Below are 17,205 nucleotides of genomic sequence, written 5' to 3' on the forward strand. Positions count from 1 at the left end.
CGGCCTGTCCCTGCTCCACGCACCAAGCCTACGGTGTGCGTCGCCAGCCCAGCCCGGCCTGTCCCTGCTCCACGCACCAAGCCTACGGTGTGCGTCGACAGCCCAGCCCGGCCTGTTCCTGCTCCACGCACCAAGCCTACGGTGTGCGTCGCCAGCCCAGTCCGGCCTGTTCCTGCTCCACGCACCAAGCCTACGGTGTGCGTCGCCAGCCCAGTCCGGCCTGTCCCTGCTCCACGCACCAAGCCTACGGTGTGCGTCGACAGCCCAGCCCGGCCTGTCCCTGCTCCACGCACCAAACCTACGGTGTGCGTCGCCAGCCCAGTCCGGCCTGTCCCTGCTCCACGCACCAAGCCTACGGTGCGCGTCGCCAGCCCGGCCCGGCCTGTTCCTGCCACTCGCACCAAGCCAGGGGTGCGAGTCGTCAGCCTGGTCCAGCCCGTTCCTGCCACTCGCACCAAGCCAGGGGTGCGAGTCGTCAGCCTGGTCCAGCCCGTTCCTGCTACTTGCACCAAGCCAGGGGTGCGAGTCGTCAGCCTGGCAAGGCCCGTCGCTGCTCCACGCACCAAGCCAGGGGTGCGAGTCGTCAGCCCGGTGAGGCCCGTTCCGGCTCCACGCACCAAGCCAGGGGTGCGCCTCGTCAGCCCGGTCCGGCCCGTTGCTGCTCCACGCACCAAGCTAGGGGTGCGCATCGACAGCCAGGTCCGGTCCTTTCCTGCCTCACGCACCAAGCCTGGGGTGCGCGTCGTCAGTCCGGCACAACCCGTGCCTGGGTCATCGGTGCCAGATCAGGTACCGCTTTATTGCTCCCCAACGGAGCTGAAGCTAGCCGCTCCTGCTACGTCCAGGTCAGCTCCAGCCAGCGGAGCCAGACTGGACCAGGGGCGCTATGGGGGGTTTATTGGAGGGTGGTGGTCAAGGCTGGAGGCAGAACCGCCGCCGAGGAGGTATGCCCGCCCAGCCCTCCCCTGTTTTGCTTTAGTTGAGGCGCGGTCGCAGTCCGCGCCTTTAGGGGGGGGGTACTGTCACACCCTGGTTCTGGGACTCATTATGTTGAGCCAGGGTGTGTTCATTCTATGTGTTCTGTTTCTATGTTGGGTGTTCTAGGTTGTTTATTTCTATGTTTGACTGAGTGACTCCCAATCAGAGGCAACGAGTGTCAGCTGTGTGCTGGTTGTCTCTGATTGGGAGCCATATTTCACTGTCTGTGTTTCACTTTGTGTTTGTGGGTTTTTGTTCCGTGTTCGGTCATTGTCACCGTGGACTTCACGAGTCGTGTTTTGTTTTGTTTAGAAACTTTAACTAATTCAAGTCATGTTTGTTTCTCACGCTGCGCCTTGGTCTACTCATTACTACGACGATCGTGACAAGACCAAGGCGCAGTGTGATATGCGTACATGTTTATTAAACTTAACAAACACACAGCAAAACAATAAACGAAACGAAATGTGAAGTGAAGTCCTAAGGTAAAAATACAACAAACCTTAACCGGAACAAGATCCCACAACTATACAGTGCCAATAGGCTGCCTAAGTATGATCCCCAATCAGAGACAACGAGCGACTGCTGCCTCTGATTGGGAACCACACCGGCCAACATAGAAAACACATACTAGATAGAAAACATAGAATATACACACCCTGACTCAACAAATAAGCGTCCCCTGAGTCAGGGCGTGACAGTACCCCCCACCCAAAGGTGCGGACTCCGACCGCACAACATAAACATAACAGGGTAGGGGCCGGGTGGGCATTCCGCCTCGGAGGCGGATCCGGCTCGGGGCGTGACGACCTCTCACTCTCTGCCTCCCTGTTGCGCCCCTGGTCTGGTCTAGACCTCGGCGCGTTGCTTCCCCTCTCCTTCCTCCCACGATACGCCAGGCTCAGTCTGGACCCTGGTGGGGAGACCCCGAACCTGGAGAGGGGCTGACGTCATGGTCTGGACTGGAGCCGCTGACCGGAGCTGGACTAGGCACCGGTGGAGCGGACTGCTCTGGCTCCGGAGTGGAGCCGCTGACCGGAGCTGGATCAGGCACCGGTGGAGCGGACTGCTCTGGCTCCGGAGTGGAACGGCTGACCGGAACTGGATCAGGCACCGGTGGAGCGGACTGCTCTGGCTCCGGAGTGGAACGGCTGACCGGAACTGGATCAGGCACCGGTGGAGCGGACTGCTCTGGCTCCGGAGTGGAGCAGCTGACCGGAGCTGGATCAGGCACCGGTGGAGCGGACTGTTCTGGCTTCGGAGTGGAACGGCTGACCGGAACTGGATCAGGCACCGGTGGAGCGGACTGCTCTGGCTCCGGAGTGGAGCAGCTGACTGGTGCCGGACCAGGCACCGGTGGAACGGGCACAGGCCGTGCCGGACTGGACAAACGCACCACTGGCTTGGTGCGAGGAGCAGGAACAGGCCGGGCCGGACTGGCGACGCGCACCACTGGCTTGGTGCGAGGAGCAGGAACAGGCCGGGCCGGGCTGGCGACGCGCACCACAGGCTTGGTGCGAGGAGCAGGAACAGGCCTGGCCGCACTGGCGACGTGCACCACTAGCTTGGTGCGAGGAGCAGGCACAGGCCGGGCCGGGCTGGCGACGCGCACCACTGGCTTGGTGCGAGGAGCAGGCCTGGGCCGTACTGGAAACACGCACCACTGACTTAGTGCGGGGAGCAGGAACGGGCCGGACCGGACTGGCGACACGCACCACTTGCTTGGTGCGAGGAGCAGGACTGGGTTCCTTTATTAACCCCCGCTCCTTCTGCTGCCTAACCAGCTCCTCTCGCCGTGCCTCTACACTTTCCTTCTCCCTTTTAGCCTCCTGTAGCGCCTCCCTCTGACCGAATAACTCCTGCTCCCTCTGAACCAATAGCCCCCGTAACATGGTGGCCTCCTCTCCTAACCTGCAGACCTCTCCTACCTGGGCTTCCTCCTTCGCCCAGGGTCCGCTATCGGCTAATCTCTCCTCCTTCTCCCTCATCCCTTTCAGGGCTTCCATATGCTTGGCCAGATCCTCTCTTATCTCCCCCCAAGTCCATGATCTCTGCTCCACTACCTGTGTCCAGCGTGTCTGCTGCTCCTGGGCACGCTGCTTGGTCCGTGTTTGGTGGGATCTTCTGTCACGTTCGTTTACAGACGGGACAGACCAAGGCGCAGCGTGATATGCGTACATGTTTATTAAACTTAACAAACACACGGCAAAACAATAAACGAAACGAAACGTGAAGTGAAGTCCTAAGGTAAAAATACAACAAACCTTAACCGGAACAAGATCCCACAACTACACAGTGCCAATAGGCTGCCTAAGTATGATCCCCAATCAGAGACAACGAGCGACAGCTGCCTCTGATTGGGAACCACACCGGCCAACATAGAAAACACATACTAGATAGAAAACATAGAATATACACACCCTGACTCAACAAATAAGCGCCCCCTGAGTCAGCGCGTGACACAAACTAAATCCTTTATTTATTATTTCCCACCCCTGACGTACGTCTACGTTTGGGTGAGCAAGTTACTACATACATATTATTCTAATTATTACCTTATCACCTCTCTATTAATCGATTACACACAAATAAAATGTATCCTATTTTCACATCTTCACGTAATCCATATAGAACGTTAGAAACTCCTAGGTACTCACATCAAACAATCCTTTCGCCTTTTTTATTTTTTATTGTGTTTTTTTAACGATTCTCACTCAACACAAATCAACTTCTTCAAACATACTCCCAGCGTAACCCAAAAAAAACCAGACTGTAGTTTCAAGGACACTGACCTTCCTGTCATTGGATCCTCATTAAAACATCTACTTTTCCCCTGCACTCTAAAATAACCCACGTTCTCCATACCACTCCTTGATATTATATGATGGGCATTGATGTATGGAACCACAATATAATGATATATAAAATCTTATTATCCAAACTTATATCAAATTATCATACACATTCATATAACTTATTATGTACCCTTTCAGATTGAAATTACTTTATGCTCTTTGTTCATTAAATAGCCTGTTGTGCCCTTCAATTACTTAACTTCATTAGCTGACTTTTCACTCTATCTTTAACCTATCCCTTTTTAAAATACCTTCTTGAGTATAGTCATTATCTGTCCATGCTGATAAACCACTAAGATATGGTTCCACATAGAAACATCTTAATTTACTTTACATCCATTCGCACATTGTCTGATTTTCACTACTTTTAAAAGATACTTGTTTTAAATGCGGATTTGTCTGTAATAATTTTGTAATTCCCTTTCTCTCTCTTCTAAGTAAATGAAGCTCTGATTTACTCTTAATGGTGACTGTTTTTCCAGATACCGGTCTACTAAGCTGGCCATCCATTACTTCTATTAGTTCATGCAATATTAGTAATCAAATACTTGAATCAAATCAAAATTAAAATTTTGTTTGCCTATTTTGTCATTGGTGCTATAATTCAAAATCCTCAAATGTATCTGCTCTGATTCTTTACGCAGTATGAGTTATTGTTTTCTCTCTCTCCTGACCATTTTGAGTAACTCACACAGCACTAATTCTCTCTTCACCAATGTACCTCTCAGAGGACTGAACCTCCTTAATTTGTATTTCTCCTAAATAGTGTTGTCACCCCCTTAATCAATTATGGCTTATATGTAACTTATAGGGCTTTTACAAAGTACTCTAACCTTTAACCAAGGACTTTAACCTTTAACCAAGGACTTCAACCTTTAACCAAGGACTCTAACCTTCAACAAAATACTACTTTTCTCATAGGGCTTTTATAACACGGTTGAGGCCTTGAACTTCTTCACATCTAAGACTTTATTATGATTCCTTGAGGACTCGAACCTCTGAACAATGTTTATTCTGTCATCATAGGACTTAAACCTATGTATCACACCTTATAATCTAGACATTTTGAGGACTCGAACCTCTGATCTATTTTATATATATTTTATAATATTATGATGAGTTTCTGGTATCGAGAAGTTCAGGATGCAAGAGAGTAGTCGACCACTTATATGGGGAGTTGATTCAGTCATTATTTAATGGTTACAGTACTAGATTCAATGACAAGTGGTACGGCCGTAGCCCCTTGTCATCTGAATGACTTCCATAGAAAATCTCTCGGTTTATATAATGCTCTCTGAGCTACTTCTGTCCAACAGTTGCCAACCATTATTGAGTGTCACTCATCTCCTACAATAGGATCCACATACTTGGTATCGTGTGGCACCCTAGCCAGGCTATTCCATCACGTACCCTTTTAAGATTAGCACAAGTGGCCCCCAATCTATCTTGGCACGCAGACCTTCTGTCACTCACCCGTGACATCAATAACACATGGCGTGTCCTTGTCCTCTGTCACTCACATACAGCTTATTTGTTTACAAACATTAAGAAATCCTGTATCAAAAGTCGTTGTATCACAGACTTAGGAAATGTACGTATTTTCTACACACGTCTCAGTAGTTGGTATTCAGACTTACCTTATGCAGGTGCATAATGGGCTTTGCAGGCGTGGTTCCCTTGCGTGCGCTGAATACATTTAATTCAACCACTGAAAACCCTCCCACTTGCTGGCCAACGGATTTTCTCGTGGAGTTTCATTCAATAGTGTATTCAGTACATTTATCTAAAGCCATTCCTTTAAATTTGGTGTACTTTTAATTTTCTCAAGTTAAAGGTACAGAATATTAGGGTCGGGATCAATGAAAGAAAGCTATGTAAACACACACATATTCGTCTCCTTTTCATCACCAATTGGTAGATAAGAAAATACTCTGATATTAATTAAAGTTAGGAAGGTATTTACGAATGTCTTTTTTTTTTTACGGTTTGGATAGCCTTTACACACAAAATATATTGGTCAATCAAAAATACAGTGGTTTGATTCAACCTGAAAGTTGCCATATTCAATTGTTCAATCCATGAAATATTGGAAGGTGAGAAAAGTGTACAATAGGGGTTGAACAGTAGTTCTATAAATCTACCCTAATATTCCTCACTAATCATGGAACTGTGATGACAACGGTCCAATACAAACAAATTTAAATATAGTGAAAAATCCAGGCATATAATTAAAACCTTCTAAAAATCATAAATCAACTTGGTTAGTTTGGCACTATACTGTCATTTGCGCATGGCTACAGAAGCCTATAGCTTGGGTCTCCAAATGTCATCACTGCATGGGCCAGCATTTAATAAACTTCACTGTGGAAAAGGTGTTATGTTGATATGCTTCAGTTGCCATATGACTGGTTTCACATTTGTCTCCAGCGATCATAAGGCCTAAAATAGATCTAAAACAATTGTCATTTATATTTACAATCCCCTTATCCAAACGGCTTACTCATTTACTTAGCTCTTATCAATAGCTCTTTTCAATTAGTAAATTACAGTGCATGGAGAATGGTGTTATTTCTATCAGGAAAAAGAAAGCAGAAGTTGTTCCACTTGGAATCGACAGGTTGCTCGACCTTATTCATCATTTCATCGCTCGTAAAGGTGGTGGAATTATGAAGGAAGTCAAGGTCAGAATACAGCTGCAGACACATCTCCACCACACCTTCATTTCTTTGATCTCCACCACAAACGAATAGCGGGTGAATAGCATGCTATTAAGTTCAGGTCTGAATACGCATAGAGAGAACAGTGCATAAAAAGGGAATTACATTCCATTTACACGCTTAACTCGGGTTGGAATCGGCCTCTGAGTGAATATAGGTCTCATTGAGGATATTGGGTTCAAAGTTGAACAGTGTTCCATTATGGTCAGAAACTTCACGTTGACAACCTTGTAAAAACTGTCTCAACACCTCGCTGCTGAGATGATGTTTGCAAAACGATACAGGGGTCCAAATGTCTGTTGGTCAGACAAACACATATACACACAGTGCACACACAGAAAGACAGTGAGTGAGAGGTGAGGAAAAGTTAACAGAAACGGAATACTATGCAGGTGAACTACTCTCTCTCTCGTCAAAAATGTTGCTAGGAGTCCAGACCACACACATACAGTGTATCTCCTGAGTCCTGTTGCACTTGATATTTCGTTTTCACAGCCTCCAGTCCAAATCCCCCACAAAACCGCTACAGTCCCATAACGTTACTGCCCTGACGCCTTTGTCCATCAGAAATACGATTTGGGAACCTCAAACATGACATACAGCTATAGTTGAGCACCTCCGGACAACGTTGTTTGAATTCTACAGACAAATGCACGCAAACATACACAAACACACACACATTTTTCATCAAAATAGAGGACTGGATTTAAAATAATTCAACTTTAAATGATACTCTAGTACTGTAGTAGACCTACCACTGCTCATGACATCACTCTTGTCTCACCTTCATCTGGCAGTGTGTGTGGGGAGACCCTAGACAATATCAGCTCAGATCTTATAGATCTTTCCATCCAGTCATGGCTCAGGAATCTCCAGCTCTCGCTCCTGGTTTTTATGGCCATCTACAGAATAAGACTGAAGCTCCATTACTCTTTATGCATGGAGCAATAGGAGCAGCATGGGGCAATAGGTAATGTTGTGATTAGTCTGGTCAGATTTACAGTTGTTGAGTCAGACTCTGATTGGACTATAATTGATTCCAAGATGTTGTTTTCTAATGATGCAGAAATACTGAAGACTTCATGACCAGAGAATGTACATTTTGATTCGGGTCTCAAGACAAAATAAAAATAGATTGTATGGAGATATACACTGAGTATACCAAACATTAGGAACACCTTCATAATATTGAGTTACACCACCCCCTTTGCCCTTAGAACAGCTTCAATTCGTTGGGGCATGGCCTATACAAGGTGTCAAAAGCATTCCACAGGGATGCTGGCCCACATTGACACCAATGCTTCCCACAGTTTTGTCAAGTTGGCTGGATGTCCTTTGGGTGGTGGACCATTCTTGATACACACTGGAAACTGTTGAGTGTGAAATACCCAGCAGCGTTGCAGTTCTTGATACAAACCGGTGCGCCTGGCACCTACTACCACACCCCGTTCAAAGGCACTTAAATCTTTTGTCTTGCCCATTCACCCTCTGAATGACACACATACACAATCCATGTCTCAATTGTCTCAAGGCTTAAAAATCCTTCTTTACATCTACACTGACTGAAGTGGATTTAACGGGTGATATCAATAAGGGATCATAGCTTTCACCTGGAATTACCTGGTCAGTCTATGTCTTGTTCTTAATGTTTTGTACACTCAGTGTTAAAGCTAGACAGTCAGGGAGTATAAAACATTCCCAAAATAATGTATTGAGGACTATCTTTTGAACATTTCAACGGCGAGGAAATGTAACACATTTTCAGTGCGGCCCTCCAGACCTCGTTAAAGACCGAGTGCATCCCTCCAGACCTCGTTGAAGACCGAGTGCGGCCCTCCGGACCTTATTGAAGACTGAGTGCGGGCCCCGGGGCAAAATTAATTTGACAACCCTGACATAGAGCAACAGGCCCTCCTATAGCCTTCAACATACAGTGGGGAAAAAAAGTATTTAGTCAAATAAAATCAAATAAAATCAAATTTTATTGGCCACATGCGCCGAATACAACAGGTGCAGACATTATAGTGAAATGCTTACTTACAGCCCTTAACCAACAGTGCATTTATTTTTAACAAAAAAGTAAAAATAAAACAACAACAAAAAAATTGTTGAGAAAAAAAGAGCAGAAGTAAAATAAAATAACAGTAGGGAGGCTATATATACAGGGGGGTACCGGTGCAGAGTCAATGTGCGGGGGCAAAGTGACTATGCATAAATAATTAACAGAGTAGCAGCAGCGTAAAAGGATGGGGTGGGGGGGCAGTGCAAATAGTCCGGGTAGCCATGATTGGCTGTTCAGGAGTCTTATGGCTTGGGGGTAGAAGCTGTTGAGAAGTCTTTTGGACCTAGACTTGGCAATCCGGTACCGCTTGCCGTGCGGTAGCAGAGAGAACAGTCTATGACTAGGGTGGCTGGAGTCTTTGACAATTTTGAGGGCCTTCCTCTGACACCGCCTGGTATAGAGGTCCTGGATGGCAGGAAGCTTGGCCCCAGTGATGTACTGAGCCGTACGCACTACCCTCTGTAGTGCCTTGCGGTCGGAGGCCAAGCAGTTGCCATACCAGGCGGTGATGCAACCAGTCAGGATGCTCTCGATGGTGCAGCTGTAGAATTTTTTGAGGATCTGAGGACCCATGCCAAATCTTTTCAGTCTCCTGAGGGGGAATAGGCTTTGTCGTGCCCTCTTCACGACTGTCTTGGTGTTTTTGGACCATGATAGTTTGTTGGTGATGTGGACACCAAGGAACTTGAAGCTCTCAACCTGTTCCACTACAGCCCCGTCGATGAGAATGGGGGCGTGCTCAGTCATCTTTTTTTTTTCCTGTAGTCCACAGTCATCTCCTTTGTCTTGGTCACGTTGAGGGAGAGGTTGTTATCCTGGCACCACACGGCCAGGTCTCTGACCTCCTCCCTATAGGCTGTCTCATCGTTGTCTGTGATCAGGCCTACCACTCTTGTGTCGTCGGCAAACTTAATGATGGTGTTGGAGTCGTGCCTGGCCATGCAGTCATGGGTGAACAGGGAGTACAGGAGGGGACTGAGCACGCACCCCTGAGGGGCCCCCGTGTTGAGGATCAGTGTGGCAGATGTGTTGTTACCTACCCTTACCAACTGGGGGCGGCCCATCAGGAAGTCCAGGATCCAGTTGCAGAGGGAGGTGTTTAGTCCCAGGATCCTTAGCTTAGTGATGAGCTTTGAGGGCACTATGGTGTTAAATGCTGAGCTGTAGTCAATGAATATCATTTTCACGTAGGTGTTCCTCTTGTCCAGGTGGGAAAGGGCAGTGTGGAGTGCAACAGAGATTGCATCATCTGTGGATCTGTTGGGGCGGTATGCAAATTGGAGTGGGTCTAGGGTTTCTGGGATAATGCTGTTGATGTGAGCCATGACCAGCCTTTCAAAGCACTTCATGGCTACAGACGTCAGTGCTACGGGTCGGTAGTCATTTAAACAGGTTATCTTAGAGTCCTTGGGCACGGGGACTATGGTGGTCTGCTTGAAACATGTTGGAATTACAGACTCAGTCAGGGACATGTTGAAAATGTCAGTGAAGACACTTGCCAGTTGGTCAGCACATGCTCCGAGTACACGTCCTGGTAATCCGTCTGGCCCTGCGGCCTTGTGAATGTTGACCTGCTTAAAAGTCTTACTCACATCGGCTACGGAGAGCATGATCACATAGTCATCCGGAACAGCTGGTGCTCTCATGCATGCTTCAGTGTTGCTTGCCTCGAAGCGAGCATAGAAGTGGTTTAGCTCGTCTGGAAGTCTTGTGTCACTGGGCAGCTCGCGGCTGTGCTTCCCTTTGTAGTCTGTAATAGTTTTCGAGCCCTGCCACATCCGACGAGCGTCAGAGCCAGTGTAGTACGATTCAATCTCAGTCCTGTATTGACTCTTTGCCTGTTTGATGGTTCGTCGGAGGGCATAGCGGGATTTCTTATAAGCGTCCGGGTTAGAGTCCCGCTCCTTGAAAGCGGCAGCTCTACCCTTTAGCTCAGTGCGGATGTTTCCTGTAATCCATGGCTTCTGGTTGGGGTATGTACGTACGGTCACTGTGGGGACAACATCATCGATGCACTTATTGATGAAGCCAGTGACTGATGTGGTGTACTCCTCAATGCTATCTGAAAAATCCCGGAACATGTTCCAGTCTGTGCTAGTCAGCCACCAATTGTGCAAGTTCTCCCACTTAAAAAGATGAGAGAGGCCTGTAATTTTCATCATAGGTACACATCAACAATGACAGACAAAATGAGAAAAAAAATCCAGAAAATCACATTGTAGGATTTTTAATTAATGTATTTGCAAATTATGGTGGAAAATAAGTATTTGGTCAATTACAAAAGTTTCTCAATACTTTGTTATATACCCTTTGTTGGCAATGACACAGGTCAAACGTTTTCTGTAAGTCTTCACAAGGTTTTCACACACTGTTGCTGGTATTTTGGCCCATTCCTCCATGCAGATCTCCTCTAGAGCAGTGATGTTTTGGGGCTGTCGCTGGGCAACACGGACTTTCAACTCCCTCCAAAGATTTTCTATGGGGTTGAGATCTGGAGACTGGCTAGGCCACTCCAGGACCTTGAAATGCTTCTTACGAAGCCACTCCTTCGTTGCCAGGGCGGTGTGTTTGGGATCATTGTCATGCTGAAAGACCCAGCCATGTTTCATCTTCAATGCCCTTGCTGATGGAAGGAGGTTTTCACTCAAAATCTCACGATACATGGCCCCATTCATTCTTTCCTTTACACGGATCAGTCGTCCTGGTCCCTTTGCAGAAAAACAGCCCCAAAGCATGATGTTTCCACCCCCATGCTTCACAGTAGGTATGGTGTTCTTTGGATGCAACTCAGCATTCTTTGTCCTCCAAACACGACGAGTTGAGTTTTTACCAAAAAGTTATATTTTGGTTTCATCTGACCATATGACATTCTCCCAATCCTCTTCTGGATCATCCAAATGTACTCTAGCAAACTTCAGACGGGCCTGGACATGTACTGGCTTAAGCAGGGGGACACGTCTTGCACTGCAGGATTTGAGTCCCTGGCGGCGTAGTGTGTTACTGATGGTAGGCTTTGTTACTTTGGTCCCAGCTCTCTGCAGGTCATTCACTAGGTCCCCCCGTGTGGTTCTGGGATTTTTGCTCACCGTTCTTGTGATCATTTTGACCCCACGGGGTGAGATCTTGCGTGGAGCCCCAGATCGAGGGAGATTATCAGTGGTCTTGTATGTCTTCCATTTCCTAATAATTGCTCCCACAGTTGATTTCTTCAAACCAAGCTGCTTACCTATTGCAGATTCAGTCTTCCCAGCCTGGTGCAGGTCTACAATTTTGTTTCTGGTGTCCTTTGACAGCTCTTTGGTCTTGGCCATAGTGGAGTTTGGAGTGTGACTGTTTGAGGTTGTGGACAGGTGTCTTTTATACTGATAACAAGTTCAAACAGGTGCCATTAATACAGGTAACTGTCACGATCGTCAAAAGGATTGGACCAATGCGCAGCGTGGAATGCGAACATCTTTTATTAAATATTCACCACACGAACAAAAACAACAAAACGATACGTGAAGTCCTTGGTAACATACACAAACCTACACGGAACAAGATCCCACAATACACTGTGGCAAACAGGCTGCCTAAGTATGGTTCCCAATCAGAGACAACAAGCAACAGCTGATTCTCGTTGCCTCTGATTGAGAACCACCCCGGCCAACACAGAAACAAATGAACTAGATAATGAACATAGAAACACAAAACACAGACTCTACACACCCTGGCTCAACATAACAGAGTCCCCAGAGCCAGGGCGTGACAGTAACGAGTGGAGGACAGAGGAGCCTCTTAAAGAAGAAGTTACAGGTCTGTGAGAGCCAGAAATCTTGCTTGTTTGTAGGTGACCAAATACTTATTTTCCACCATAATTTGCAAATAAATTCATTATAAATCCTACAATGTGATTTTCTGGATTTTTTTTTCTCAATTTGTCTGTCATAGTTGACGTGTACCTATGATGAAAATTACAGGCCTCTCTCATCTTTTTAAGTGGGAGAACTTGCACAATTGGTGGCTGACTAAATACTTTTTTTCCCCACTGTAGCTTGATCATAAGTCCCTTTTATAGGTTTGCAGCTACAGTATTTAAACCATACCCTTCTCCCTCTTTTCCACTGGAGACTTCTTCATTGCTAGGAGCCTGATTTTTATTGGAGGACCATATCAGTATATCTGGATTCTCATAGGAAAACAGAATTATGTGGAAGTGAAAAATGAATACACAGACATAGGGCTTTCTACCCACATGCTCTAATTCAAAAGGATCCCCGAAATGGCTGTTGGCAGTCAACCCCAGCCTTGTCACCACCAGGGCCAAACCGTTGGTGTTTGTAAGTCAACCCTCGCATACCCCCCACCACCACTTTCACCCCCATAACCAATTTCCACAGCCTTTCCTCTGCAACAGGGGAAAACAGAGACAAGTGGAGCACTATTATGTCAGTATTTCATAAATTTTCCGTCTGCTGAAGCACTATTTCTCTGCTATGTTATTCACCTATCGCACACAACTGGGTAAAAGCACACTGGGGGAAGCTAATAGCTCAAGCCTACGACAGTTGGATAGACAGAGGTCCTCAACAATGCAGATTTCCACTCAGTGTGTTGTATTTATAGCTTTGTGTACCTCGAGAGTGAAAATACTTTGAATCAGCATCGGAAAACTCTCTTAAGAGGGCAATCTCTATCAAATCAGCCACAGTGTAACTTAGTCATTATATCCCTCAGTCAATAAGAGTAATTCCTTATATTCTCATAAAAGATGAATGGGTCAGTGCTCATACAAAGCCCACTGGGCACACACTGGTTGAATCAGCGTTGTTTCCACATCTGAAATGACGTGGAACCAACATGGAAGAGACGTTGAATTGACATCTGTGCCCAGAGGGAGACTGCTTCAGTCCTCTCCAGAATTTTTGTTTTTAATTCCAGAATTGGCACGATATTGATTCTATGGATTGAATGTACTCAAGTCTTGATGCCAACTAAGTGACTGGTATTTTTCCACTGCAAACTGCACTGCAACACAATCTCTGTGAAAGTCATACCACCTCATCTTGTGCTCACATTTTCAAATGAGCATCAGAGCATGGGTCCTTCTGGAGTAAGCAATTTAGGGTCATTGTATCAATGAGCTGTATACTGTGACCATTGAAGCACCATAATAATTGAATAAGTCCCTGCTCAGTGGGGAAATTAAGGCAATAAAAAAAAAACTAGCTATCGTGATATCCAATTTGTAGTTACAGTCTTGTCCCATCGCTGCAACTCCCGTACGGACTCGGGAGAGGCGAAGGTCGAGAGCCATGCGTCCTCCGAAACACAACCGCCAAGCCGCACTGCTTCTTGACACACTGCCCGCTTAACCCGGAAGCCAGCCGCACCAATGTGTCGGAGGAAACACCGTACAGCTGGCGACCGAAGTCAGCGTGCATGCGCCCATCTGCCACATGGAGTCGCTAGAGCGCGATGGGACAAGGACATCCCAGCCAGCCACACCCTCCACTAACCCGAACGACGCTGGGCCAATTGTGCACCGCCTCATGGGTCTACCGGTCGCGGCCGGCTACGACACAGCCCGAGATCAAACCCGGATCTGTAGTGACGTCTCTAGCACTGCGATGCAGTGCCATAGACCGCTGCGCCACTCGGGAGGCCCTGAGAAAAAAACTTGTATTGAAAATTCAGGCAGAAACAGTGCCTATTTCTCAAATAATCACCTACAATGACATGGAACATAGCCATGTATGATTAATCTACAGTGAAACCAATTTAGAAATGCTGGGAAATAGATCAGCAATGTACCCTCTATAGCCCTCCTCACCTCAGTATACTACATCTGGTGCCTGAACCTGAAGTACTCTATTATCCCAGTGGGACACTCATGCTTTATCGCCTGTGACGTGTCACCGTTCGGTCCAGGATTCTCTGATATGAGTGATTGACCCTCCGTCTACCCTCTCTCCACTGAGGTCTAGAAGGAAAGACAAAGCACTGGAAAACTCATGCAGATGTTTTACATTTGGGATGGGGGCTTGTAAAAGTGGCTCCTGTGGGTAGCCATGTGTTATTTCGGGGGAGATGGTTGAGTGTGTCAGGGCCTATTGCCCCCAGTGCTCCACTCACTCATTTGAGGAGGACCTGTAGGCCTAGTATGCGGGGTGAAAACTGGGGTTTCCCACCCGGCCACTGCATTGTGGAACCATATATGTATGGCAGTCTTATTGGATCATTATCAAACTGGGGACTTACACACGATCCGTTTTCCATTTCCCTACTGCCTTGGCAAACTTTACAAATATCCCTCTTTTTGATTTGTCATCTAACCGTTTCCATATAGATTTCATGAAAATGTGGCTTTGGAAGAGTTTTCCCTATGCGACGTGTCATTCAAAGACTTGGCTCCTGAAGGCTGCGGATCAAGTTGGTTTCTCTTGAGTGAACATGGTTGTGTTCATTAGGGCATGCAATGGAAAATGTTTTAAAACGTTTTGCAACGGAAATAAAACAATTGTGTTTCTAATTGGAAAAATCCGGTAGTCCCTCCATGTTTCAGTACTTTTTCTTTCATTTGGTCCCCAGTGAACACAACCATTCAAACTTGCCTGATCACAGGTAGTAGCCTCTAGATCTCCAGTATTTTGATAGCCAATGTATTTTTCCCAATTTCCCATTCGTCTCCCTATCTTAAAAGACTGATCCTCTAAACCAACTAGGTAGCTTTCCTAACCCTAAAACCAAAGTCCTGATGTTTTAGAAACAACTACTTATTTTAAACCGAAAACTCAGTTGTTCGTACTGGACCCCAATTTCATGGTGGACCTGTGACCCAGAATATAGAGGGCCGTCTGTGACATCACATCTTCTCTGAGAGCCAATAAGAGTGCTTGTCAGAGGGAGCCGCCCCCTGTTAATGGGCATGCCTGGGGCTGGTTATTGCCCTAATAAAGCTAGTGGGGGACATCGCAACCTAGGGTGTTGTATAATAAGTGGATTTGAGACTGAACATTTTGTGTGGAGCCTTATTTTCTTAGAAAACTTTAAGCAACTGTCTTTAGTGTGATTACATGTTAGTGTCACTTCCCCATTAGCGGTGTAGTTGTTGCTTCTTCAATACAGTCTCTTATTGTGTGTACTCTATATGGGTGTACTCTCTTTTGCCGTCTTCTCTCCCTCGCTCTCTCTCTCTCTCTCTTTCTCTCCCGCTCCCTCTCTCTCTTTCTCCCTCTCCCTCACCTTCCTGTCTTCGTGTCTGTTTTTAAATGTCACTTTGGAAGAGGAAGACAGTCTTGAAGAGTTACTGTAATCATTATGAACTTATTTGAACTTTATAATGCATGGTTCGCATCTAAGATTTAAACCAGACACATCAATTCCACACTTTTTCATCTGCCTTTCCAAACACACACATACACACTTTTCCCGTGATCTTTATAACAGGCACAATTAGCTGAAAAGGTTCCACCATTCCAATCCTCTATCCATACGGCACGAAGATGTATCCTTCTGATTCCAGCCTCTTCGAGTATGATGAAGCACCCCAGCTTCTTCTCATGGTCTCTAATAAAACGCTGTCATATAAAAGTGTACATGACAGATGGTCAGACTAACTCCTTTCATGTTTGCCCAGAAACAAACAGTAAAAGCTATTGGCTGGCGTCTGACTGAAGCCTTGCAACATTAGGTCTCCTCAAGATATCTGAACGCGCCTTGATATAACCCAGGTTAATTTCCTATGGCAGGAAGACAGGGTTGGTGACTTACGTTAAGTTTCAGTATATTATTTTGTCTGGATGTTAATCGAAAGATGAATATGTGTAAATATGAATATGGACAATAAGTAATAGAATGGAACAATTTCACAAACAATAGCCACCACAATGCACAAGGAGAATCATCTCCAGTTACATGTCTACGGAAATGAAAGCTCCATTCCCCAGCCATACTGGATCTGTATAATCGTCCACTAGCATGTGATGAAGAGGTTCTAGGCTGCACAGAGGAAGTGACTCACTGGTAGCCTATTACTGAAAACACAACATGAGAGTAAGCAAGGACCCAAATGATATCACGTCATAATGGCTCTCACACACACACAAGCAGGCCCACACGCTCACACACGCACACACACAAAACATGTGCAAGCACACATATAGAAAAGTTTATGGTCATACGCACATCCTTAAAAACATAGGTGCTGGGCTAATAAAGAATACTAGTATAGAAGAAGCACACATATACACACACACCAGAGGAGGCTGGTGGGAGGAGCTATAGGAGGACGGGCTCATTGTAATGGCTGGAATGGAATTAATGGAACGGTATCAAACATATCAAACATATGGAAACCACGTTTGACTCCATTCCAATTATTCCATTCCAGCCATTACAATGAGCCCGTCCTCCTATAGCTCCTCCCACCAGCCTCCTCTGACACACACACAGACATAAACCTGAATGATATCATGTCATAATGGCATATGGCCTCTGCCCACTGAGGGTATAATCTGCTAGTAGAATGCCCTCCGACCAGAGTAGGGAAACTAGATCTGCTTATTATCATTAGCATTGAGCCACATACTGTATGTCTAATTGTCACTTCACG

The sequence above is a fragment of the Coregonus lavaretus genome, assembly GCF_964263955.1.
Source record: "Coregonus lavaretus genome assembly, chromosome: 4".
In the NCBI taxonomy this organism is placed as follows: Eukaryota; Metazoa; Chordata; class Actinopteri; order Salmoniformes; family Salmonidae; genus Coregonus; species Coregonus lavaretus.